The sequence below is a fragment of the Ovis aries genome, chromosome 2 (genome assembly GCF_016772045.2).
Source record: "Ovis aries strain OAR_USU_Benz2616 breed Rambouillet chromosome 2, ARS-UI_Ramb_v3.0, whole genome shotgun sequence".
Taxonomy (NCBI): Eukaryota; Metazoa; Chordata; class Mammalia; order Artiodactyla; family Bovidae; genus Ovis; species Ovis aries.
Window position 1 is genome coordinate 112,278,415 of NC_056055.1, and position 25,292 is coordinate 112,303,706.

A 25,292-nucleotide genomic window follows, 5' to 3' on the forward strand; every position below is an offset into this window, starting at 1 on the left:
CCCACATCCCTGGAGCCTCTCTGCACCCACCTGCTCCGCATACACCTTTCTGAACTGCAGTGACCTCTCTGGTGCCCTTCTCCCCACTGATGAAGGCCAGGGGGTTCACTTGTACGACCCCAGTATTCCCAGCCGTTCACTCGCTCACATGTGCTGTAGGTGCTATTGCGGGCATGGGGTACAGCATTGGGAGGGACGGAGCCCTGGCTATGAAGGGGCGTCTAGTGGAGGGAGGTGCACAGACTCTTTCATCTGAGATCAGTAGCTTCAGGTAGCGACGCGCAGCGTGCAGTCCGCAGAGTGAGCCGGTGGGTCAGAAGTGGGAGTCAGCCTGCTCCGAGCAGGCCTTCCTGCCACGGTCGCTCTGCGCTGTGACCTGTGACCCCGAGAAGATGAGGGCTCTCAGGGGCTTTTCAGGCAGGAGTTGTGAATGCTCAGGCCCTGAGCTTTCCTGGGCTTGGGAATCTTGAGAAAGGGAAAGGGGGACTTGACTCAGAGCCCTACTGTTATAGTAGAGAGGCGGGGCAGGAGGCTGGGTGAGGCTGAGTGGCGGGCTCAGGCGGCCTTCCCTGGCATGGATTCTGGTCTAAATGCTATAGAAAGCCTCTGATGGGCGACAGCAGGCTGGCATCACAACTGATTCATAGTTTTTGAATACCCCTCTGACGGTCACGTGGAAGAGGAAAGGGCGCTGTTGTTTCCGAGGTGTCTGCTGCTGTGGGGGACACGGTGCTGATGGGGGGCAGGCTGCACAGGGAGGGGGCAGGCTCGGAGGGGAAGCCCACTGGCCCCGTTGATGGCGGGGGCGCTGGCTGGAGCCTGGCCCTGGGCTGTGTGGGTGGCGCAGCCACCTGCTGAGACTGCGCGAGGAGGAGACTGGAAGCAGGCGTTTCTGTCTGGACACGTGGGTTTGGAGGGTGCTAAGTGTCCAGAGCTCCCAGCAGGCTCGAGAAGGAGGATGCACCCACGGGAGGAGAGCCCCTAACATCTCCCAGACGTGTGGGCGGGATCCCGCCTTGGGAGGAGATGGCCCGAGTCTGCATCCTGGCTTCCTACGGAATCAGATGAGGCTCCACGGATAACCACCCTTTTGGAATCTCCGCTTTCCTCGCTGGCGAATACCCACCCCGGGATAGCCATGATGTGAATTAAACTGTGCACATAAGGCTTGGGGGAAGCTTGACTCACAGTGAGGATGGGCTTGTATGGGGTGGATGGTCACAGGCCGCGTGGGGAGTCCCCACTGGCAGGGCCTTCCGCTTGCCACTTTAGCGTCCCATTACTTTCAGGCCTCACGAGCCTCTTCCCCAAGTGACTGAAATGTTTGTATAATACGAATATGAACAAAATGCTTCTTTTTGTTCTGAGGCTTTAAAAATTTCCCTAAAATATGCATAACCAAGAACCTACCATCTTAGCCCACTTGGGCATAACTTCAGTGAGACAAAGTGCTTTCACATGGCTGGGCAGCCGTCACCAGTGTCCATCTCCAGAACGCTCATCGTCCCAAACTCAGACTCTGTGGCCATCCTACAAACTCCACTTCTCCCTACCCCTGCACCTCCACCAGAGCCAGCCGCCCACCCCCTCTGTCTCCACGACCTGGCTCCTCAAGGGACTGCACATAAGTGGAACCCCACTGACCTGGCTCCTCAAGGGACTGCACATAAATGGAACCCCACCGTGTTGTCCTTTGTGGCTGACAGTTCACTGAGCACAGTGACCTCCAGGTCCATCACCAAGGTTTCAGGTGTCTCAGGGTCTACTCCCTGTAGCCTCAATCCTAACCCCAACCCTAACCCTAAGTGTTAGCCGTTCGGTCCTGTCCGACTCTTTGTGACCCCATGGACTGCATCCATCAGGCTCCTCTGTCCATGGGATTTCCCAGGCAAGAACACTGAAGTGGATTGCCATTTCCTCCTCCAGAGGATCTTCCTGACCCAGGAATCGAACTCAGTTCTCCTGCACTCACAGGAGGAGACTTTACAGTCAGAGCCACCAGGGAAGCCCAGCCCTAACCCCCACCCTCTGCTGCACACACCAGCCACGTTGCCTCTCCCCATCCCCTGTCCAGGGGCACTCGGACAGTCCCCACCTGCCAGGTTCTGCGAGTAATGCTGCTGTGAACACGGGCACCGCACTGGAGGCGTTTTGAGGTAGTGTATGCATTCAGTTGGCTACTAATTCATCTACTCATGTTCTCCCTCAGCAGACACTCCCCAAGCACACGCTCACGCTGGCATCGAGGGTGCGATGCTTACACGGAGGTCTGTAACCCCCTTGGCGTCCACAGTTTTCTCAGGAGGTGACAGCCTTGTTCAGAACATGAGCTTGTCTCCAGGTCTACAATCCACAGAGGAAACTTTCAGGCCCTTCAGTCCAGCAACCCCCTCAGCAGGCAGTTTTTCACGGCTGCTGTTGTACGTGGAGTGGAATTTTCCTCAATCTTGCATTCTGTTGCACAAAACGAGGCTTCTAAAAATGCTAAAAATTGTCAGTGGGTACCAAGGACAATACAGAAAACAGCGAGACGTGTCTGGTCTAGTTTTCCAAATTCTGGGTCTGTGGAAAGTGGTACCTCTCATTTTTGGAGTCAGCTGGAATTCAAATAAAGTCAAGGCTTGTCATTAAAATTTTTTCCTTAGCTATAGTTTTGACTATGAATTGGTTGAGAAGTTACATAGATATTAACATTGTGTTCATGGCACCAGATCAACTCTTGAAGTGGACGGACTTGATGGATGACTTGCAGGGTGTGTATGTGTTTAGTGAAAAGACAAGTTCTCCTGCTGCAAGATGGGTCTACTGACAGTGTCCTGCTGGAGGTGGCTGGACCCAAGCAGAGTGGATGGGCGCTTGGGGGTAAGTGTGGAGTGTGGGCCATGGCATAGGTGAGGCTGCAGAGCAGACAGTGGTGGGACGCCCTGGAGGGGGTGACCGATCAGCAAGGACTAGGCAGGATGGGAGGCTGCAGGGAGGGGAGTGGGCCAAGGCCCAAGATCACTGTGTTCTGTCTGCCGTTACTTTAAAAGAGTAGAGCGAAGACTCAACAGCAATCAAGCTCAAAAGAGAGCCAGCAGAAAGCCTCCATAGTCCTCCAGAAGGCTCCATCCTGCTCGGCTCCTTGTTGCCCCTGAAGTGCGAGCAGAGGAGAGCTTTCCACTTTGAGGCGTGTTGTCGGGAAAGGACTGACCAAGGCTCAGAAATTAAGGAGATAATCAGTCCCGGACAGGGGAGCTGTGAGCAGCTGTGCTCTGCAGTCCGGTCTCAGGACACTGGGTCTTCAGTACTTCCACAACATGACTGTAGAAGTACGTCCTGCTAGCTGGGTCTACTTTCCTTAAAGGGTAATGCTCTGGCTCAGATCTTTGAGCGGAAAAAAGGTTCTTTTGTCTCATAAAATGTTACAGATGCTGCCAAGGTAAAAGCTTTAATTTTATTCCTCTCTCAGAAGATAAATATGGAAAAATGCAATTGGCAACTTAATCTAATATTTAAGATTCACTTTAGGTCCACAGAACATCTAGCGGTTTGTTTTCAAGGAACATCAGCACGAGGACAGGGGACAGACAGGGGGACAGGGGACAGTCAGGAGGAGAGGGGACAGACACGGGGACAGGGGACAGACAGGAGGAGAGGGGATGGACATGGGGACAGGGGACAGACAGGGGGACAGGGGACAGACTGGGGACAGGCCGGGCACAGCAGGGTGGGATGAAACTGGGCGTTGCCTGTCCAATGACGAGGAGAAACCAGCCCTGGGGCTCCTCTCTGAGCTCCCCTCAGCTCACTACTCGGTGGGTTTTCCTCTTCTGCCTCTGGAAAGCAACAAAGGGCGAGGGCCCTACACACCAGGTTCCGGAGACAAGCAGGCCCCAGCTTCCGCCTGGCCCTCAGAGCAAGCTGCCCGTTTGTCCACTGATCAGGAGTGCTCACTCTGTGTCATTTCAGCCACTCCAGATCTTCCTAGAATCGCAGAAGTTATCACCAGGACCAAGTCACACCCTGACATTTAGAAATTGCACAAAGAATGGGTGAGCACCACACCGCTTCTCACATCGGGGCTGAACTGAACGCCTACCTAGGCTGTTCTTGACGTAGGCGTCAGCACCGGTAATATTTTCCCTTCATAAAAGTCCCTGAGAATTTACAGTCAGCAGATGAGATCATATCTTGAAATGGTCAGGATCCACAAGAGGAGAGGGTAAGGAGGGCCTGTCCACACCGGTGCTCCTGGTATTGAAAAGCCTCTGGCAGCATCCGGCCTCACACTGGTCCCCAGGCACCGGGAACAATATTTGCCCGTTGCCATGTAGACGGGCCGGCTGCCAGCTCCTCCATCGGTCTGGACCTGGCCTCTGCAGATAAGGCGCTTATTGTTCCGCTGAGTATGTGCTGATAAGATGCTCACCCAGGAAGGTGACAGGGAGACCTTTCTGCTGGGACAAAGTAGGGCCACTTGGAGACATGTCTCTGTTGTCCCCCTAACAGCTGCTGCAGAAAGCAAGCCAGGATATGACTTCTTTTCTTTGTTTAGTGAGAGTTTTCCCTTACAGGAATGCACATCTGAAAAGATCACCCTAAACTGCTTTCTTACAAAGCACCCTATACCTGAAATACAGTGGAATAATTCACCCACCCCAACTCTGAGAACCCGCTAAAATATGATGAAAGCATTCCTAGGTGCCTCCATGTGTATGTAAAATATACACTTCATATATACATATATTCATTATTGCTACTTAGTGGAGGTTTAGATTAGGAAAATTTCCCGAAGTTTCAAGGAAAGCAGCTTGGACTTGAAAGATACATGCACACAGCCCATCTCCAAGCCTTGTGAGCACACTACCCATATACATGTGTGGAAGTCTGAGCAACACAGGGCTAATGTAAAGCACATGCCGATTTAGGCAGGATTTCAAAACCTTCAAAGGCAGATGTTTTTCTTTTTGTATTCAGAGAAGTGCCCTACTGTTTTTTCAACTTGTACTGAGTGTGAGTGCATTTTTGTGGGACTGTGTGAAGATTCTTTAGACCCTGAATTGAAGTTCACGTAATGAACAGAGGCACAGGAAAACAAGCGTATTAGATATTCTTTAGCAAATACTTTTTGGTAATGATCTCAGCGTGCCAAATACTAAGAGAAAAATGGAATCAATTCTTTGTCTTAACAGGTAGGATGCCTCTTAGGGCTCAGCTGTAAAATTCCTCAAAAAGATCATTCACTATGATACTAATTATCTACGTACCTCCAATTTGCTCTTTATCACTACTTGAGCACAATGGACGTTTTGCTATATATTTGCTTATTGGTTATTAATAGAAATAAAAACTAACAAAATAATAGATTCTTAATAACAGATTAATAAAGTTTCTTACAGAACCATAAGGGACCATGGTGCTTTAAGTTCTGTGCTAGAAGACTGAGAAATCTCTACTCTCATCCTGGGTACTTTTCTAAGTGAAGATGGAAAGATTTTTGGACAATTGAAAAGAACCTCAGTGCACATCCTGGGGCAGGGGGTGCTTCCCTGGTGACTCAGATGGTAAAGAATCTGCCTGCAATGCCAGAGACCTGGGTTTGATCCCTGGGTCAAGAAGCTCCCCTGGAGAAGGGAATGGCAACCCACTCCAGTATTCTTGCTTGGAGAATCCCATGGACAGAGGAGCCTGGTAGGCTATAGTCCATGGGATCACAAAGAGTCAGACACAACTGAGCGACTTCACTTTCACTTTTTAGGGGCCATCTCAACAGGCGGAGTTTCTGGTATTAAAAGAGAGATCTCTTGAGCTCAAACACAGGAGGACCCAGTGATGCTACTGAAAGCTGGCTATTTCTGAAATGGAGCCGCAAGAACGATGACAGGGCAGGTGAGGTGCTGATGCTGGCAGAGCCCCCAGAAAGGGGCTGTGGGCGTGGCCCCCGCTGTTCCCTGAGTCTCCTCCCCAGTTGTGCCAAGGGGTTTCCAGGGAAGGGTCCATCACGTCCGCAGCCTCAGTGCCTTTGCTGGCCTCTTGGGCTACATGGTCACTCTTCATGCTGTGTGCATAAGAAGCACACCTGTGAATGATCCTGGTGTTTCTATCAACCACGCTGTTAAAAGGGAGCCTTTCTACAATGCGGGTGGGAATGCAAGTTGGTGCAGCCACCATGGAAAACAGGGCAGAGGTTCCACGTGCACGCTATGTCGCCTCAGTCCTATCTGACTCTGCGACCCTACAGGCCCTAGCTGGCCTGGCTCCTCGGTCCATGGGACTCTCCAGGCAAGAATACTGGAGTGCATTGCCGTGCCCTCCTTCCCGACCCAAGAATCAAACCTGCATCTCCTACGACTCCCACCTTGCAGGTGGATTCTTTAACACGGAGCCAGCCACCAGGGAAGCCCCCACAGAGGTTCCTTAGAAGATTGAAAACTAAAAACCATATGCTCTAGCAACCTTACTCCTGGGCATATATCTGGACAAAACTCTAATTTGAAAAGACACCTGCGCCCTAATGCTCACTGCAGCACCAGCACAATGGCCAAGACATGGAGACAACCCAAATGGCCACCAACAGATGACTGGGTAAAGACGCCGTGGTGCACACACTGCAATACCAGTCAGCCGTGAAAGGAATGGAGTATGCCATTTGCAGCCATACGGAGGGGCTTGGAAATGATCACACCAAGTGAAGTAAGTCAGAAAGAGAAAGACAAGTACATGATAGCGCTCGATGTGGAATCTAAAATACGACACACATGAACTCGACTACAGAACAAACAGACTCCCAGACACAGAGAGCAGACGTGTGGTAGCCAAGGCGCGGGGAGGGATGGGGTGGGAGGCTGGGGTTAGCAGATGCAGACTGTTATACATGGAATGAATAAACGAGGCCCTACTGTACAGTACAGGAAACTATATTCCATATCCTCTTATAAACTATAATGGAAAAGAATATAAAAAGCATGTATGAATACATATGAATATATATATGCATAACTGAATCATGTAGCAGAAATGAATACAATGCTGTGAACCAACTGTACTTTGTTAAAAAGAACACACAACTCTTTTGCTCAGCACATTCCTACAGCACCTGGTAAAACAGGTTGGAAGGAAAGATGGAGATTGCCATCCTCCTATGTCTGCAGGAAGAACCGTATTTATTAAACAGAACGTTTATGTTTTCATGGACACATGAGTCAATACAATTTCCAAAATACAGGTACTTAGATTCGGTCATTATAGGTAAGTGTCCCCCTACAACCTGGAGAAGGGAATGGCAAGCCACTCCAGTATTCTTGCCTGGAGAATCCCCAGGACAGAGGAGCCTGCTGGGCTACAGTCCATGGGGTCGCAAAGAGTTAAGACACGACTGAGTGACTAACATGGACATGGACATGTCCGCCTATAAATACTGGAAGAAGTTTATAGCAAAGTCTAAATCTAGAAAAGAGTGTGAGCTGAAATTGGTGTCTCTGAATATATATTACCTTTTAGTAACTGAGACTCACAATCTCAGAGAAAATTTTCTGTTGGATGATGGCCAAACAGATTAGCTAAATACTAACAGGCCAGAGCCTTTCTCTTACCTTATCTCTGATCTATTTCACACTATTATAATCAAAATACCTCCTTTGTGTCCAGAATTTAGTCACAGGATGGGTCAAAAGTTCTATGGGTATTTTATGAAAGGGAAAAAAAAAGCATTCTATAACATAAATCACACTAACTCTGCAACAGACACCAGGATTATTTGGCTACATTTAGAAGACAAAATTTTCTCAGTGCTATAAAATTTCATGGAGCATAGAAAAATAGAGCAAGCAGTCAGCTTTTTGATTATGACAGCTTTTCCTTTCAGTTCGAAACAGATTCTCTTCTTTGAGCGCCTCTTTGTTCCCCCGTGGCACATGGTGATAAGGTAAAACACATGATTCAGTAATACACTAGGAAAGCTAGGAAGCAACAGTCCTGCAGCCTAGGAACGGTCTTTACAGAGTGTAACCCTGACCGTGCGCCTTCTTGCTGGAAGCCCGTGGCTTCCTCACCCTCTCGGTGACCTTGGAGCTGGCCACCAGCCTCTCCAGCCTCACCCAGACCCTTTCTGGAGCTTTCCTGCTGCAGGCCAGTTGGACTGGTTTTGGAATGAAGGCCCTGCATCCTACTTCACCTCCAGCCTCACACCGGTGACTCTCTAGGCCTGAGGCTGAACGTCTCGTCTGCAGGCCTCCAAGCCTCAGCTGAGGTGTGCACGGTCTGTGCTGCCAGAGCCCGTGGGGTTCCTCTTCACATCATGCATCACGTGGGTCATCACCTGCATGCCAAGGGCCGGCACGGGCTCTCACAGAACCTGTGATAATGTCCAGCTGGCACAGGTAAACTCTCAGCAGATATTTGTTTAAGGAACAAGCCTGGGCAGGAGTAAATGTTATGCTGGTGGCACTGGTCAGGAAAACAGCAACAACAACGGAAGGACCAGTGTTTTCTCCAGCGTAATGCAATGCTGCCTTTAGGAAAACGTGGCTTTTCTGGGGAGCAAAGATCATGAGACTGGATATGTTTTTGATCAGTCCAGAGCCCCAGGACTTCAATCTAATCAGGAGTGATTTTTCTCTAAAGACATGAAGACTCAGGCCTCACGTTAGCACTTACATAAATCCCTGTGGACTCTTGGGGGGTGTGGTATACAGCCTTATCTAGCCCACTGTTTTCACTGATCCCCATTTGTGAGTTCAGCCTCCAAACTCCTAATCCCTGCAGGGACTCCTGTCCCTAGTCTCCGTCAAGAACGTGGGCAGGCTTGTATTTTTGTTCCCTATTAGGGCACATACAGATTGTATCTTGTGTCTCCATAACCTGAGAGCTGTGTGTTTCATCACATTTGTGTTTGGGCTGAACAGAGTGCCAGGCTCCAGAGACTGCCAGGTCCCCAAAGAGCAGACAAGTGAACAAACGAATGAGTGATAAGCTGTTAAGGGACTTCCCTGGTGGTCCAGCCATCAGGGCCTCATACTTCTCACTGCAGGGGCAAGAGCTCCATCCCTGGTCAGAGGCCTACAGTCCCACATGCCACTGGTGCAGCCAGGGGGAAAAAAAAAAAAAAAGCAGTTATATTTTTACAGAAAGAATTATAAGGAGATTGTGACAACACACACTAGACAAGCTTGGGCCTGGTCACCTCACAACCTCCGGCTGCAGCGACGCTAGAACAGGAGGCCCGGGGACGCTCACTGGGCCTCTTGGGAGAAGGGCCCTGAACTACACGCTGCCCTGGGCAGGACAGCGTGGCCCCTCTCATCCTGTGGGGGCCCGCGCCAGCTTGCCTCCCACAGATGTCTAGAGTCACCTCCCAGTCAGTCTGCTGCTGCAGGACACAGGCGGAACTCAGCGCCTTGGGAGGGGGAGCTGCTTCCTTCCTTGGGAGGGCTGAGCACCTCCTTCGTGGGGGTCTTGATTGTAATTCCCATCACAGGAGGCAAAATGTTCACATGTGTGAATCTGCAGACAGGGAACCCCCCACTTGCTCACATGCATTTTAACTGAGGAAGAATGGGCTTCTCTTGTTAGAACTTCACACCTGAAATCTACGCATATATTAAAATGACCAACATAAAGGTTTCCCTGGTAGCTTAGCTGGTAAAGAACCCGCCTGCAATGCAGGAGACATCGGTTTGATTCCTGGGTTGGGAAGATCCCCTGGAGAAGGGATAGGCTACCCACTCCCGTATTCATGGGCTTCCCTGGTGGTTCAGACGGTAAAGAATCCACCTGCAATGTGGGATCCCTTGATCCTTGGGTTGGGAAGATCCTCTGGAGGAGGGCATGGCAACCCACTCCAGTGCTCTTGCCTGGAGAATCCCCATGGACAGAGGAGCCTAGAGGGCTACAGTCCACGGGGCCTCAAAGAGTCGGACACGGCCGAGTGACCAAGCACACACAGCACAGAGGAAAGCTGAGGGAGGAAATGAGCAAGCTGCTTTACAAACTAGGGGTGCTGGGGCTCCTGGGTGTGCCTGGTTGTGACGAGATGTGGCTGCCATCACTGACATGGGGTGAAAGCTGTCTGATGCCAGGACAGACACCCTGCAGGATGTCCAGCTGTTTCCAAGCAGCTGCGCCTCTGTGGCTCCTTAAGTGACCATGTGGCCACCTGCCGATGGATGGTGGACAGCCAGCATCCTGTTCCCCCACTCCATGTCCCTGGGGTCTCTGCTTAGATCGCTGATAGGATCTGAACAGAGACCTTGATTCCTGCCCTGTTTCTGCCCCCGATCCTCCGCCTGCTCAACTGCCCCTGCCGATGGCCAGCTGCCCTCCATCAAGAAGTCCTCCCAGCTCTGCCACCAGAAATCAGGAGGAGCTCTGCTCTCCCCATCTCCACAGCCATGGCGAGCCCTATTTCTAGCTGCACCATCTCTTTCCACTCACATCCTCTCCCGTAGTCTGTCCTAAGAGTCCAGAGCCACATGTCCCTTCTGAGAGAAACCTCAGGTCACTTATCTCTCTTAGAACTTCCCAGTGAAACCAGAACAAGAGCATCGGGTCCATGCACAGTCCAGCTGTTTCCCTGCCCCTATCACCCCACCTAGGACCCCCTCTTCTGCCCTCCTCTCTGCTGAGTTGTGGTTCCCAGGGATGTTCCCCCACTGGACCACACACACCACTCGAAGGACCCTGCATCCCTGCTCTCTCTCAGCCAGCATCCTTCTTTCCCTCAAGCATCAGAATCATCTGAAATGATGCAACTTACTTACTTGTCTTTTTTTCTATTTTTGCTGTCCCCGTCCTCTGTCAGATCATAACTCCTTGAAGGCAAGAACTCAAACTGGTTTGTTCCGCATGACCCCTGGGTGCCCCACAGCCCCATCAGTAGTGGGTGAAGGAATGAAGGAATCTGAGATATTTCTCATCTTCTTCAGCCTCTGCTTCCTACCTGACATGCTGCAGGTTCAGAAATGATGCATTAAATCACCCAGCACAGCACCAGGAACATAAAGGACCTGAAGTGAGGTGTGGTGTCTGTAGGGAGGTGTCCCTCGGGGCAAGGTGGAGGGAGGGCCCTTCCTCTGGCACAGGAAGGGGTGCTCAGGGCTATGATCCAAGTTCCTGTCTATTTTATCGTCTCCATGACCTGGGAGCTTCCCATCGGTTTCTCTGAGGCTCAGCTTCTTCATCTATCAACTAACCTGGCTGTTACAATGACGGGGCTTAGGCGAGGTCTGAGAAGGCTGAACAGGCTTCTAAGTGAGATTTTGTGATTATGTAGGGCAATCTGTCAATCATGATGGGAGAGGTTGTGGTAGCTGATTCTCCCCTCTGGTGTTCCCCTTGAAATAGTCCTGAATCTCAGACCTGACCCCACTGAGTCCAGGAGGGAGGCTTGGGCTCCTCTCATTAAAAGGGGAGGGATCTCTGAGCAGGGACGGAAGTTGTCAAAAATTAAGGGAGACTCTTATGGAAATGTTTTGAACAATTTCTTTCTAACTTAAAAATGACTTTGGAACACCAGTCGCTTGGCCGCCCACCCTGACCAGGTGGCCAGCTGTTCACAAGTGCCTTTCCCAGCTTCCTTCTGGGGAGGCTCTGGGAGTGAGGTTCTGCATCCCAGCTCCTCTGCAGCTGTGCTGGGAGGCCCAGGGGACAGGGGCACCCCACACAGATGCCCCAGGCGCTTCCCCACTGATGGCGCATTCTCGGCTCCTTCAGGTAACTCGCTTCCCCAGGCAGAACAGTACCAGCCATCTCACCCTCCGGGTTAGAACGCCACAACTGGAGGCATGAACAGCACACACGCTGACTTCCACTGCCTGGGGCTGGGATGTCCAAGACCTTGGCACAGCAGCCCGGGCTTTGAGGAGGCCTTCCCAGGCTATGGGGCCCCTGTTCCCGCGTCCTCACGTGGTGGGAGGGGCAAGGGGTGCACGGGGGCCTCTTTCAAAGGGCGCTCATCCCACCTTCATGACCTCTCACCTCCCGCACAGGCCCCACCTGCACCGTGAGCGTTAGGTCTTCAACACAGGAATTTTGAAGAGACACAAACATTCAGATCACAGCCCTCTGTATCTATTAGAGTTCTCCAGAGAAACAGAGCTAACAGGCTATATCTGTGTCTACCATTACCCTCTGTTCATCCATCTATCTATTGAAAGAGGAGGCTCGTTATGTGAATCGCTTTATGCAATTACGGATACAGAGACATGCCACCACATGGCAACACGTTGCCAGCCCAAGGACCAGGAGCTCTGATGTCCAGGGCAGGAGAAGATGGGCATCCACTCAAGAGGAGAAAGAGGGAGAGACAGTTCAGCCTTCCTCGCCCCTCTGTTCCATCTGAGCCTTAAGACTGAATGTCACCTCCCCACCCCACTCCCCAATTCCGGGGAGGACACATCTTCCCCACTGAGTCCACGGATTCAATGCTGGTCTCCTCTGAACACACCTTCAGCAGCCACACCTATATATGACACCTTACCAGTGCTCTGGGACTCCCTTAGCCCGGCCAAGTCAACGCAAAGTAACCATCACAGCAACCAACAGCCTAGTTGTGGCAGAACAGTTATGTGTGTGCATGTGGTTTTCAACAGAATAAAATCCTCGTCCACTTCTAGCTTGGATAAACAAACGGCAACTCCACTTTCTGTGAAAACGTACTCAAGTGTAAGCTCTTGGGAATAGGACTGGCTCTGCCTTCCCCAACGTGCTCACACCTGGTCCTCACTGCAAGCCCGGCGCTTACTGGGTGTTCAGTAAATGGTGATCGGATGTAAGTCTGAAAGGTTCAGTGAGATTCTCCCCGATCTCCCGACAGCAGGCCCACAGACACCCCTCGGGAAGGTGCTATGACTCAAACCATTTGAGTGCTTTTCATTTATTTGGTTACTAAAAATCACTGTCCCAACAATTGTACTCTCTGTCTCCAGTGTAAGGAAAACCTTTCAGAGGAAGTTTCAAAAGAAATCTGTCTGGAGAAATGGATAAAAAAGATGTCGTACAAATATATTAATGCAACGGAAAGTTACACAGCTATTAAAAAGAATGGAATACTGCGGCAACACGGAGGGACCTAGAGATTGTCATACCGAGCGAAGTAAGTCAGACAGAGATACTGTAAGACATCCCTTAGATGTGGGATCTAAAAAGAAATGATACAACAGAGACAGACTCAGAGGAGGAACTCATGGTTGCAGGGGGCAGTGGGGAAGGGGGAGTCTGGGAGTTTGGGAGGGACATGTACACACTGCTGTATTTAAAACAGATAACCAACAAGGTCCTACTGTAGAGCACAGGGACCTCTTCTCGGATTCATGTGGCAGCCTAGACGGGAGGGGAATTTGGGGAGAATGGATACATGTGTATGCGTGGCTGAATTCCTTTGCTGTCCACCTGAAACTATCACAACATTGTTAATCAGCTGTACCCTAACACAAAAAGAACAGCAACAAACCCCGTCTGTCCTGGATTGTGCGTGAGTACGATCTATCCAGATCCTTTAACCACCCCACGTCACAGGGAACCACACATCTTGTTACAGGTCTTCAGAAGGATATTCTACAACCTGCGTCAGGTCACCCGTCCTAAGGTTACTGCACTGATAACCATGCTCCTTCAAGTTCCACCTGACACTATATTTTGAGGGCACTTGTATTAACTTCAATGAAATACATGTTGAAATTTCTAAAAGACAATACTTAAAGTTCACATGGACTCATATTTTTAAAGTATCAGGTAAATGCTTATGTATTGCTTTCAAGAGACTCAAAAGTTCGCTACAAGTGGCGCTAATATTTTCACGGCAATAAATACCTTTAGGAGAAACACGCCTATTTGAGCAAACGTGCTCAAATCTTACAATGTTTCAGCTGTGTTTGAATTTTGACATAATTCTGTTTTCTAGTGATAAAAATCCAGCGTCAGGGTGGGGCCGTGGTTTACCCAGTTCAACAGCAAATTGTTTTCCATCCTTTGTCAGAAGGGGTGGGCCAATTCGCCATGCTCTGTATCCCAGTCACCCCTCTTTTCAGAAAACCGCCCCGAGCCTCTCCATTTTCTGGTAGTCTTGCTATGACATTGGCTCACTAACCTGAGAAAGTGACTTGATTTTCAGGGATTAAACACCCCGTATGAAAAGAACCTTAAGGCAGCTACTTTACCGAAAACTATAAAGTGTAAAAAACTTGTTATGGCTCAACACCCAGGGTTTCTTTTGAACTTTACTGTGTTTTTGTGGAGAAAATACTTCTGCTTGTGTTGTCAGAGGCATCTGTGATCTAGGGTGAGTTGGAGGGAGGGTCTCCGGCGTGGTGTTGGGACTAGTGGCGCTCCTCTGGAGTAAATCAAATCACAGGATAACCCATCCCCTCCAGCTGGCCCCATGGGAACCTCTCAGCCTGTGGCTTCCAGTTGCTCTGTGGAGTTACACTGACCCTTGAGACACACCTAGGTCATGTTTTACAATACACGGCAGACCATTATTGCTTCCTTTGGCATTTCCTCTGTAAGGCTGATTACAATGAGCCCCTGGCGTCGTGACAGCAGATGCCATTCCAGAGAAATTCCACGTTCACTTCTATAACAGAGTGTTAGATGGGGCTTTTCTGGCTTCAGCTTCCTGGTGCACGAGGGTGGTGTCATTTTCAAGACTCTTGGGCCCTCCAAGGCTGATGCGATGGCTCAGAGAAAAACAGCACGGGGAGTCCAAGGCGGAAGTGTTCTGGAGTGGCCTCGGGTGACCTTGAGCATTTTCAGATGAAGGAACCCTGTGGGGCCACATGTGGTGAGCATGTAGCCATGGAAACAGGAGGTGGAGCCCCGGGGGGCAGGGGTGCCCCGAGTCCTCCGGCCCTGCACGCCATGGGAGGCGCCTGTGTCTGAAGCAGGGCTGCAAACCACAAGCTGCATGGTCCATTTCTTGTAGACTTTCCACAGTGGTCCCAAGAGAGGTGGGACTCCCCAGCCTTTGAGGACACAAAAGCACCAGGGCAGCGCCCCGCGCTCTGACACCACTCCCCACGTCTGCTCCTAGGCACTGATGCTTGCTTGCCCCTGTTTCCTCAGCGTCCTTGTGGATGGCTCTGAGTTGGGCTGTGAGGATGTGAAGGCTGGTGCTCCTCTCAGCTGTGACTCCCAGGGCAGAGGACGTCCTGCACCCCACGTGTGGGACGTGTACTCTGGCTCTTTCAGGGTGAGTCCTGCTACCAGAGACGAACTTGCAGACACTGACGGCGTCCTGCTGTGCTCTGCCTGTGCTCATTCAGGCACTCTGCCTCCAGGAGACACGTGTTTAAGAAATGGAAGATACACGTGAACAGAGAGGTAGCTCCTTCACTTTCTTAGACATTCCTTCTTTGAGAGGTGTGCATCCCATGAGTACAAAGTACATGCTGGGAGCTGTGCTGCGAGGCTATACACATCTTCTCTCTAATCTACAGGATGGATCTTGAGGCTGTTCCATCCACATGCCACAAAGAGATGAGGTCTGAGAGTTAGATATTATGTCTTTACAACGATCATGCTAAAACTGCCAGTTGTGTGGAATTTATTAAACTTGCACAGCAATTTACAAGATAAATCTCAAGTGTCAATGGTCCATTTGACTGATTTTTATTGAAGTATAGTTGTTGTGCAGTAATACTATATGATACAGGTATACAATATCGTGATTCACAGTTTATTGGCTGTCTTCCCCATGTGGTGCAGTATATCCTTGTAGCTTATTTTATCCCTTCAGGGGATCTTCTCAACCCAGGGATCGAACCCACACCTCCCTCATTGGCAGGTGGGTTCTTTACCACTGAGCCACCAGGGAAGCCCTGTTTCAGCATGGTATCTAACATCTATTAAGCATTAGTGCGTAATGAGTGTTAGCTCTTAAATTTCCCTGAACATGTCCACAGCTCTCTTACTATGGTGTGTTGCGATTTTGTACCAAGCAGGATAACGTTTGCCATTGAGTTTTCAAATAGGGACAATGGGCAGATGAACTGGATGGACTTCCACTGGCCAGTCAGTATTTGGAGCTCCTGCACCTCATGGGTGGGGTGAGATAGCTCAGGGTTCCAGGGGTTCACTGTCTCTCAGTATCAAACTACCTTAAACATAAAAATCTCACACTTGTCCGTAGCTAAATCTATCTCCCTCTTTTTCACCAACTCAAAAAATCAACCAAACTTCCCATCTCTTCCTGTCTCAAAAGGAAAACCCAGGGTAGCTTAGTGTTATTTGCATGATGGAAACGTCGCAATGCACGTCCTCCTCCAAAGTGCTAACTGCAGCCTAGAGTCTTCCATTTCTGGCAGTGGTCTTGAGGGAACATTACTGCCTGATGCTCCATCCTGTAACACAGATCGAGCCTTGGCTTCCTACCTCCAAACCAGTTCACTATCTGTGAAACGGCTGCTCTAAACCCACTATTCACATTGGCTGCTTTTCAGCAAGTTGCAAAATGTAGTCGACAGTTTCCTGATCCAATTAAAACAAAACAACACACACACACAAAACAAAGAAGTGAAAACAAAAACATCACTCTTGTTTATCTAAGCTGCAGTCCAGGCTTTTGAAGGTCTGCATAAATTTATGTTCAGTTTTGTACCCCTCAAAGAGAAGACAAGCAGTCACAGTTTAGTGTTACTGAAGTTGCACTACCGTTTTTCTTTTAATAATTAATGCATGAAGTGCTCAAGAAGTCAACTTGCTCACAAAAAATTGTGACTCTTGATTTATAGTTTGAGGTATAATCATAGAACCTTCTTATGAATGAGGTCATACTGCCAATTAAAAAAAGGTAGCTAACCACTTGCTAATTTTAGCCTTGAGTTTCTTTAAATTACTAATGTGATGGGAAAAACCCGACCAAACAATTCACAAAAGAGAAAATCAAAAGACTGACAAACATTTCTAAATACAGTTAATATTCAAAGAATGCAGATAAAAACGGATTTACTTTTTAATCTATCAAATTAATCAGTTCAGTTCCGTTCAGTCGCTCAGTCCTGTCTGACTCTTTGCGACCCCACGGACTGCAGCATGCCAAGTTTCCCTATTCTTCACCATTTCCTGGAGTTTGCTTAAACTCATAGTTGGTGATGATATCCAACCATCTCATCCTCTGTCTGCCTCTCTTCCTACTGTCTTCAGTCTTTCCCAGCATCGGGGTGTTTTCCAATAACTCAGTTCTTTGTATCAGGTGGTCAAAGTATTGGAGATTTAGCTTCAGCATCAGTCTTTCCAATAAACATTCAGGGTTAATTTCCGTTAGGATTGACTGGTTTGATCTCCTTGTAGTCCAAGAGACTCTCAAGTGTCTTCTTGCGAATGAATTCTTCGGTGCTCAGCTTTCTTTACAGTCCAACTCTCACATCCATACATGACTAATGGAAAAACCATAGCTTTGACTAGACGGACCTTTGTTGGCAAAGTAATGTAATAGAGACTGAAAAAAAGATTCTTCAATTCAGGCAAGAATACAATGATTCAACTGTCTCTTGAACTGGCTGGTATGAAGATACAGTGGAATAACCTTTTGCAAAACAGCAATAACTTTATGAGAGGTACAAAAATTCAAACAAGGTAACAAAATCAAATTATAGCGCAGAGATAATATGAAACTCCCTTCATTGAATTTAGAAAATATAAAATTTCTTCAAGTGTCTGAGGACTTTGTAGTGGCTACACACCACTGTTGACAAATTATCCTGTAACTCAAAACATGCACTTCGGCCCTAGTAGCAAGATACTTGGTTAGAAACCATTTTTCCCTCCATGAAGTAATGGTGGCATAGAAGTAAAACATTCCAGCTGAAAGAACATGAATTTAGGGGAGAACATCAAACTGAAAAATAAGACTAAATTAATAATTGAAGAATTCATGACATGTGCCTCTTAGCAGACACAACTAAATACTGACCTTCTCCTACAAGACAGAAATTTGCAGAACACACATTTGGTTTTGAGAACCCACAATTCGTAAACCCATAGCCGAGTGAACTCACTTAGCAGGTGACGAGTCCAGTCTCAGAAGTCCAGGCAAGTGTCTGGCATGGAGACAACTGTATGCTCATGAACATCTCCACCTTGAAGTTCACTTTGGTTCCAGGAACCTACTGTGTTTTATCAGTTCAGTTCAGTTTAGCCCCTCAGTTGTGTCCGACTCTTTGCAACCCCATGAACCGCAGCACACCAGGCCTCCCTGTCCATCAACAACTCCCAGAGTTTACCCAAACCCATGTCCATTGAGTCTGTGATGCCATCCAGCCATCTCAACCTTTGTCATCCCCTTCTCCTCCTCCCCTCAATCTTTCTCAGCATCAGAGTCTTTTCTAATGAGTCAGCTCTTCTCATCAAGTGGCCAAAGTATTGGGGTTTCAGCTTCAACATCAGTCCTTCCAATGAACACCCAGGACTGATCTCTTTTAGGATCAGGACTGGTTGGATCTCCTTGCAGTCCAAGGGGCTCTCAGGAGTCTTCTCCAACACCACAGTTCAAAAGCATCAATTCTTCTGTGCTCAGCATTTTTTATAGTCCAACTCTCACATCCATACATGACTACTGGAAAAACCATGGCCTTGACAAGACTGACCTTTGTTGACAAAGTAATGTCTCTGCTTTTTAATATGCTGTCTAGGTTGGTCATAACATTCCTTTCAAGGAGTAAGCGTCTTTTAATTTCATGGTTGCAATTTGACAGAAAAGTCAGTTTTGCTTCAATTCCACATTTGGTTTTCCCTGTGTCCTGAAAGGCTTTATTCTATTTTGTCCAAGATGGTAAAGCTAGAGTAACTAAGATATTTGAGGCTGGGGAAGCTCAGGTGACTTGGGTGTGGGAATTCTCTCTGGTGAGTGGTGTGATTGGAGTACTTAGCACTTTTCTTTGTTTTCTACCTTGTTGAAGATTTTGTGGTTTGACATTGACTCAGACATAAGATTGATGCTTTTGAATTGTGGTGCTGGAGAAGCCTCTTAAGAGTCCCTTGGACTGCAAGGACATCCATCCAGTCCATCATAAAAGAAATCAGCCCTGAATATTCATTGGAAGGACTGATGCTGACGTTAAAGCTCCAATATTTTGGTCACCTGATGCAAAGAGCTGTCTCACTGGAAAAGACCCTGATGCTGGGAAAAATTGAGGGCAGGAGATGAAAGGGGCTGACAGAGGATGAGATGGCTGGATGGCATCCCCGACTCGATGGACACAAACTTCAGCAAACTCCGGGAGACAGTGGAGGACAGAGGAGGCTTGCAGGCTGCAATCTACAGGGTCGCAAAGAGACAAACATGACTTAGCGAATGAACAACCAATGACAACAGACACAGGAAACTGGGTTAGTACTGACACATCCCTTTGGGTCAGTATTGTTCCTGGGGACCTCCCTCCTTTTCTCTTTTATGATCACTGCCCTTTTCCCAAGCCTTCATGAATCCCAGCTTCACATTTATGCTGGGCACTGAACAGGATATTTTGGACCAGGGAAAGGTACCAAGCTTTGAGAAAAAATTGGGGACTTTAATCCCCAATGTTTTGCATTGACTCTGGCTAAGTTATATAATTACTCTGATTTTTCTCTGTTTATGAGATGCTTACACAAGAATATTGGGAGGAATAAATGTATAAAACAGTTTTGTAAGTAGTATAATTCTAAATACATGGGTTATTATCAGCATTGTGATCACCTTCTTCATTTGGGGGATAGAATTGCTATGTCTTTTGCCAAATCCCACTACAAAATAAGATATTTAGAAACTTCTTGGTTTTCTGAGGGTTAGTGAGTTGGTTTTTAAGTTCCAACTCTCATTTTTTCCCTTGAACAAATGGCCACAAAAGTCTAATAGGTACCTTCTCTTAAACTGAATAACCATTTGATGCATATCTTTGGTTTTGCATCTCTTACCAGAATATTGAAATAAATTGTGGGATATATTTTTCCCTAGAAATAAGATACCTCATTTAAAAAAAATTGTTGGGTGAAATCTTAATAAGAGGGAAAGATTGGACTGGGTTCAAAATGTCAGGATACTGTAATACTAGATATTTGAAAAATCCACGGGAATAAAGGACAGACAAGGTCAACTGGTCAAGTAGTTTATTTTAAAAAATGGTGTTTATCTAATTGACATTATCATCTCAAACACACATTTAGCTATATAAACCGTTAGCTCGAATCTGTGTTTTGAGACTGTACAAACACTTACACAGAAACATCTGATTTTAAAAAATGGTTTGCACACCCACCAGGATGAACATCTGTTTTCCATTGACTGCTCTCTGCTTTTGGCTTAGAATGCTGTAACACCGACTTTTTAAAAAGAGGTGTGATATTACAATCACTTACAAGTATTACAGGAATATCTTTGCAAAAGAAAATAAACTCACTCAAAAAGCATAGAATGTGGCAGTTTAATTAAACAATAGGTGACATTCATGTGGTTTAAATCATCAGATGGGTGTTTTTTCCTGGGATAGTTATTTTCCCCTCAAGCTTAAATGGTAACTTTCATTTTATTTACCAGCTTCTCCAGATTGTATTTAAATAGTTAACTATAAGAATACAAATATTTAAGATAATTTTTAAGAATCTTTAAAACAGCCAACATGGAGGAAAGTGTTGTATAGTGATTTCACTAGACCTTTATTATCCTGTATTGTTTCTCAGAACTCCCTGCCACAGAGCTCTCCCCTTAGGCTTTTGTGAGGTTTTCTCCCTCCTACAGTGACGCCCAACTGGGGCCACCCACTGGATAACACCCAGGCCATTTCAATCAGACCCTCTAGGGCGGGGGACTGATTGAGCCTCTTCTGAGAGTCTTCTGAGACTCACACTCAGGGTCTCTCTTTAGAGCAAACAAATCACCGAGAAGAACTTACGTCTTCAAAAATCATCTCAAACAATCACTTTTTTCCTCTGGGAACACCAGAAAGCGAAGAAGTATAAAACACAAGATCTGCTGAGAACATTAGAGTTTTCCCTGTTTTTCTTTTTTTCTCTCCTGCGTCAGAGGGAAATGATTCCTTTCCCCTTTTTTCATCTGATAAGGGCAGAGAAACAGCTCTTTCCCTTTGAATCTAAGCAACAATAGTAAGTATTAGCACTTAGGGACTGAACTCTCCCCTCCTCTTTCATCTTTCAGAATTCCTCACCAATGGCTTCAGGGGAAATGCGTGTGTCTCTTTAGTTTTTTTGTATATGAAGCCCTGGTGTACTTGGTCTAGTAGGTTCAAGGAAGAAGTTTCTTAGAACTGATGGGAGGAGCTGAGAAAAGTCCCATGTTCTTCTCTGAGCTGGAGGGAAGCCATCAGAATGTCACACTCTGCTTTAGCCACCGTATTTGAGAGGACAGTGACCAGACTGGTGCCTGTTCAGAGGAGGGTGAGCACTGTCAGCCCGCACCCCTGGCACCCTCAAATCCCAGGTCCTCCTGGACCACCCCTCCTACCCCAGCACCTACGGAAAGTTTAATGGCCTTCAGAACAGCTGTGAGTTCACAGGGGTGGAATGTTCCCCGTCACTTCTGGCTCTGAGCTCTTGCCTCTTTGGAGTCGAATCCTAAGGTCCCACTGGGCTCTTCCTAGTCTCCTTTCTGCAGAACCCGTGAACTTGGCTTCTGGTTCTGATTTCCGCAGAGTCCCACTTGCATGAGGCTCTTCAGTGCTAAGAGATGTTACTGATAGTTTGGGGAGACAAGGAGGGTTGATGTAGCAAGAGCAGTAGGAATTTTAAACTGAAAACCAGACATCCCCTTCTTAGGACGCTTTACTTGCCGGCCTGCCTCTGGGAACTCCTCCGTCTGCTGATGTGCTCTCAGGCCCTCTGGTCTGGGCTCCCGGCACTTCCCCTCCCCTCCCCTCCTGAGGGACTCCACATGTTTCTCCCATCACGGCACACAGCGGCCCACTGTCCTCCAGCCTGGCTCCCCAGCTCAGCCCTGCCAACCTGTGCACATTCGAAGCTGCTCCCACGCGCTCTCGGCAGTACTAAAGCATCCTTCCCCCACCCCCTCCAACTCTCCCAGGCAGGAGCCATTCTCTCCAGAAGGGACTTGGACATTGAAGTGTCATTTTATTCCTCTGCTAAACCAGGAAAATGAAGGGTTTGAAAATGGCTGCTTCCTAATTCATACTTTTAACTTATTTCAAGCAATTAGCTCATTTCAAATTTCAGTGTGTGGGAGCATTCCCCCTTCCCCATCGTAACCATGTATGAATAGAAACTGTTCTTTATTTTGAAGATGGAAAATGCATCTTGAGTAAACTTGGTTGTTCTGTCATTACAAATGAATACTGGGGGTTACAACAATGCAGTCTTTGAGATCAGGAAAAAACAGTGCAATGGCGTACACATAGGATGGAGCTGGGGCAGCTGAGAGAACAGGATTCACACAGGGCTTTGGATGGACTGGAGAGGAAGATGGCCATGAGCTTGATACAGTTTGCTTCCTCTGACCTGGAGGAAGCAGAAGAGAAACAAACTTGACAACCTTGAGCTCAAGTAAAAGAAAGCAAAGAAGACAGTCATTTACGGCTAGGTGCTCAGGCTTTAGACTCTAGGGAAGGATTCTGAGTTTTGGAAACCGGAGAGGGTGAAAAGGAAAAGAAACAACTCCTAGGGGAGACAGTCGGAGCTGTGGGTTGTTTCTGGAAACCACTGCTTGCTTCCCTTTCACAGCCTAACTGTCCGAGGCCTGGACAGCCTCATCTGAGAGAGCAGACTTGCATTTGTCTTGATGACCCTGGCCTCTGCTGGGCTGGATGGTGGTGGTCCAGAGGCGCCTGTGGTGTGTTTGTGCCCAAAGAGTCCCAGAGATGTGAAGTTGCCCTGGCCCCCCAGCACGGGGAAGCCTGAGCAGCGCTGATGCGTCAGCTGAGAACTCAAGCCTTGCAGTGTCAGCCGTGATGCACATGTGCAGACTTGGGGTCTGTCCCCAAGGCTGGAAAGGCTGGAGGGCGCCTTGGTGTGGCGTGTGTGCGGCCGGGTGGAAGGGCGCCCTTCAAACCAGGGTTCACGCTCTAAGGAAGGGTGTTGTAGGTGTCACGGACAAGGACTCCTGAAAGGCACACATTAGCTCTAGGAGAGGACTCTGATTTTGTTGTTGGAAATGCTCATCTGAACAATGGCAGAAAAGCAAAACTAGAGGAAAAAAGAAAAAAGTCAAAATGGCAGATACATTGATGAAACTTAATTCCTGCTGATTCACTGGAAAAGACAGACTCATTGTAAAAAACTCTGATGCGGGGAAAGACTGAGGCCAGGAGGAGAAGGGGATGGCAGAAGATGAGATGGTTGGGTGGCATCACTGACTCGATAGACATGAGTTTGCGCAAACTCCAGGAAATAGTGAAGGACAGGGAAGCCTGGTGTGCTGCAGTCCTGGGGTCACAAAGAGTAGGAGACACTTAGCAACGGAACAACAACAAATCCCTGCTGAATTAAGAACTGCACCCTAAGTAACAAGGAGTCTGCATGGCTGCATAAATGCTGCTGTGTGTTAGTACTACATTTTCCACGGTTTTCAGTATAAATGTCACTGAAATTAACCCAGTCATTAAGGGGGAGACTGTGCCATGGGCTTTGCCCCCAGGGAGTTGGGACACAAAGACAACTACAGACTACACCATGAGTCAACAGTTTCTGTGACAAGGACAGTCCTTTCACAAAAATGCAACAGGGAGGAGAGCTGGGTGGGGAGAAGAGCAGGGCCAAAGAAAAACTCCAGCTCCGTGCTGCGGAGTCCAGACTATTCTGGTGCCAAAGGCCTTCAAAAATGAAGGCCAATGAAAAAAAACGAAGATCATGGAATCTGGTCCCATCACTTCATGGCAAACAGATGGGAAAACAATGTAAACAGTGACAGACTTTATTTCCTTGTGCTCCAAAATCACTGTGGACAGTGGCTGCATCCACGAAATTAAAAGACACTAGCTCCATGGAAGAAAAGCTATGACAAACCTTAGCATATTAAAAAGCAGAGACATTACTTTGCCAAAAACAGGTCCATATAGTTAAAGCTACGGTTCTTCCAGTAGTCATGTATGGATGTGAAAGTCGGACAATAAAAAAGGCTGAGTGGTGAAGAACTGATGCCTTTGAGCTATTGTGTTGGAGAAGACTCTTGAGAGTCCCTTCGACTGCAAGATCAAACCAGTCAATCCTAAAGGAAATCAGTCCTGAATATTCATTGGAGGGACTGATACTGAAACTCCAATACTTTGGACACTTTATCCAAAGAACTGACTCATTAGAAAAGACCCTGATGCTGGGAAAGATACACAGCAGGAAGAGGAGATGGGAGCAGCAGAGGACAAGATGGTTGGATGGCCTCCCTGATGCAATGGCCAGGAGCGAACTCTGGGAAATGGTGAGGGACAGGGAAATCTGGCGGGCTGCACTTCCTGGGGTCGCAAAGAGTTGGACATGACTGAGCGACTGAACCACAACAGCCTTCATCCACAGCAGACCTGCAGGAAGCTCCTCCCACCAGCAGGAAGCTCCTCCCACCACGACAAGCCCCTCCCCCCATGGAAGCGCAGAGAAGTGGGGACACAGGCGCCTGCGTGCTGCTGAGCCAGGGAGGGACTTCTTCCCTTCAATACTAAGGAGTCACTAAAAGGTAAAAGAGGAAGCAAAGAAGGGAGAATGTGAAGCAAACGCAAACACACCTGCTCTTCTCTGGAAAATGCGCAAACCCAGGGAGGCCGGGAACGCGTTCTAAGTTGTCCGTGTGTCTTTAGCCCCAGGTGAGAGCACAGTCACCACTGGGCAGGGTCGCGCCCTCCTGAGGCCCGTTCAGGGCGGACCGTACCTGTCAGGCTGTGCTCAGGGCGGGGCGTGGGGAGCGCTGAACCCCTGCGCTGAGAGCCGGCAGCCTCTGTGGGCTCTGAGGCGCGCCTGCCGTTCATCCCCAGCCCCGCAGGCACGTGCACGGCTGCTGAGGCCCCGGCCTGGACAGCCCCTTCGGGGCCCGGACTGCGGGGAGGCCTGTGGGCCGGCCGAGCTTCTGCGAGCCAGGAACTCATCAGCTGCCCCTTCTCGCCCTGGAAGGGCTTGCTTGTGACGGCGTCGAGAGAAGTGCGCTCCTTAGGGCCCCTGCGGTGCAGCATGGTTTCCTCCACACAGAGGATGGCGGCCCCGAGTACATGCAGCCTGTTTCGTTCGAAAGAATAGGCGGGAGCTCGGGAAGGACGCCCAAGGGCCCGTGTCCCGTCAGGTAGCTCTCCATGGAGGCCGTGGAAGACTGTCCCTGACCCCTTAGACTGCGACAGTGGAACCTAGACTCTCTCATTTCCTAGCTAACACGTGGGGACAAGTTCCTTACTTCT

General features: G+C 48.5%; 1 protein-coding gene and 1 long non-coding RNA gene across 6 annotated transcripts in view; both read right to left on the reverse strand.

The window, feature by feature from the left end:
• PALLD (palladin, cytoskeletal associated protein) overlaps window positions 1-25,292 on the reverse strand; it is a 374,395-nt gene that overhangs the window by 292,410 nt on the left and 56,693 nt on the right. The window lies entirely within an intron of this gene.
• LOC114113040 (uncharacterized) lies at window positions 22,175-24,750 on the reverse strand. Its single transcript, XR_003588158.2, has 2 exons — window positions 24,633-24,750; window positions 22,175-22,419 (listed from the first exon to the last, which is right to left on the reverse strand). It is a non-coding gene; the product is annotated as an uncharacterized LOC114113040 (long non-coding RNA).